We start from the raw sequence: 2,681 nt of genomic DNA, 5'->3' as shown, positions 1-2,681 counted from the left end.
CTCAAGTAGTCACTCTTTTTTTGGAGGGCTTCTCCCAAAATTTGGAGGAATCCACCTAGCTCAAAAACAACAAATAATGTTTTGAAAGTCTAGACTACTTTGCATATTATTCTTACAGGATTACCAAAATTTAGGCGACTAAAATCAAGTGAGTCGAGCAATCTCCAGTTGAAAATCCAACAAAAAGATCGAGCAAGCCCATTATTTTGTATGCTTAGAATAAAGTCATATGTGGTTGTCATTGTTGTCACTCAATTCGTAGACTACATTGATTATAGCACCATCATTGTCTAATCTCTAGTTCACTAACTTGCCATCTTGATAATACCCTTTTACACTATATATATATATATATATGTATGTATGTATGTATGTATGTATGTATGTATGAATGTGTGTATGTATATGTGTGTGTGTATATGTGTGTGTGTGTGTGTGTGTGTGTGTGTGTGTGTGTGTGTACATAAACACTTCTTTTATTTAGTTCATATACATTCATTAACACATATTTTCACTTTTATTTTTATACATATGCATATATTCATTTAAATATATTTTTACTTATATTTTTTAAAACCATGTACATCTTTATATGCACATATTATATACCCATGTTAATGTAAACCCTTAAAAACTTTTCCTACCCTTATATATTTTACATATATATAATCTTTCACATATGTTCACAAAACCCCCAAACCTACACTATTTCTATATAGTGCTACCTACCCTTAATACTCCTAGCTCTATAATATTTATGTATGGCCCACTATGGAGTTGGCATGCCTTTCTATTAAGCCACTACACAATGCAAAAACACCCACACATTCAATACAATGTTAAAGTTTTTATTTTCCAATTTGGTATTATTTTAAAATTTTTCCCTTTTTCACATACTCCTACATTACCCTCCACACACTCCTAACCACCCACACACTCCTGTAACCACCCACATATAACCTCCCACAAACATATATAAAAACATTTCCCAATATTTTTGAACAAACTTTGTTATCTCACAAATGTATGTATAGAGCACGTACCTGTTTACTCCTACATTACCCTCCACACACTCCTAACCACCCACACACTCCTGTAACCACCCACATATAACCTCCCACACTCCTGTAACCACCCACATATAACCTCCCACACTCAAAAATATATAAAAACATTTCCCAATATTTTTGAACAAACTTTGTTATCTCACAAATGTATGTATAGAGCACGTACCTGTTTACTTATTTAATCACATCCCTTTTATGTTTATATATACCTATACATTATAATTTTATCATTCCCTTTACTTATTAACTCACATCCTTTTAAGCTTATATATACCTATACCTATACATTATAATTTTATCATTCCCTTTACATGGGATATTAATCCGAGTTACACATTAGGTTGTAAGCCTATTTGATTTTTAATTTGTAGTCATAAACATGCACACTTTCACACACACACACACACACACACACACACACACACACACACACACATACATACATACACTTACACCACATCTACCCAACACACATAAGCTTAATCCCACTTCATGCAATTACTTTGTGTACACTAAGAGTTTACCCCCCCCCCCTCTCTCTCTCTCTCTCTCTCTCTCTTATTTTACTCATCAATTATTAACCTTTTTTCCTAAAACACTCATACAAGCTCTACAAAATTTCTATAAATTAGAATACATTACCGTAGTTGGACAAATTGAGAGTCCTTACTCTTAAAGGCCTAGGGATCTTTATCATCATTTATTTTCTAATGCTCATATATCTCATCTTTTACCCAAAGGTTTTTCAAAACTTATATATATTGATAACATTTTCATATTTGAGTCTAGCTCCCTTTTTTTAATGTTTAGCATTAATTCTTTATGATTGCGATAACAACTAGAACTGCATGCATCATAACCTATAATTCCCATTCATGACACATTTTTGATGTTTAGTATTGATTATTTATGATTGGGACAACAACCATAGAATTGCATGCATGGTAACATATAATTTCCATTCAGAACACTAGGGGTAGCTAAAAACAAATGTACACCCCTTCAAGACCATTATTTCCTCATACCCCTCCCGGATTTACCTAACACTAGAGGTAGCTAAAAACAAATGAAAATAAACAAAAATTTTACTATGACTTCTGCCATGATCATGACCGTGATTGTGATCACATCCACAATTTTGTAGAATTGTAGAAATCTGGTAATTGCAAATAAACATTCAAACCATTTCATGTACTTAAGGTCAGGAAGGCTTGTTGGTGATGACATTATGCTTGGCGATAGTGCAACTAACCAACCGGGATCCTCCTACCAAAGAAGCTTAAGGTCAGCTCTCACATGGCCCCAATAACACACAAAGAAGTGTATTTTCTCTACATACTAAATTCTTTTGAATCATCAAAAGTAGTGAGGAAACTATGAAGAATCCTCTTAATGAGGAACTGGGGCAAGGGAGAAGGCTACTTCTTCTCCACACTATCTGGTGGGTACATGGGATTAGCCTGAGGAATCCTAGGATACAATTATAAGCCTGACAAAGAAGCTCCACGAGGCTACCAATCGAGCTTAGATAGGGAAGTAAGCATTTGAAGACCCAGCAGTATAGGGTAAAAATTGATGGAGGAGCGGTTACCAGTGGGAGCAATCCTCAACCCA

The sequence above is a fragment of the Cibotium barometz genome, chromosome 8, assembly GCF_041138505.1.
Source record: "Cibotium barometz isolate CiBa-2024 chromosome 8, ASM4113850v1, whole genome shotgun sequence".
NCBI lineage: Eukaryota > Viridiplantae > Streptophyta > Polypodiopsida > Cyatheales > Cibotiaceae > Cibotium > Cibotium barometz.
This window is presented reverse-complemented; position numbering follows the sequence as displayed.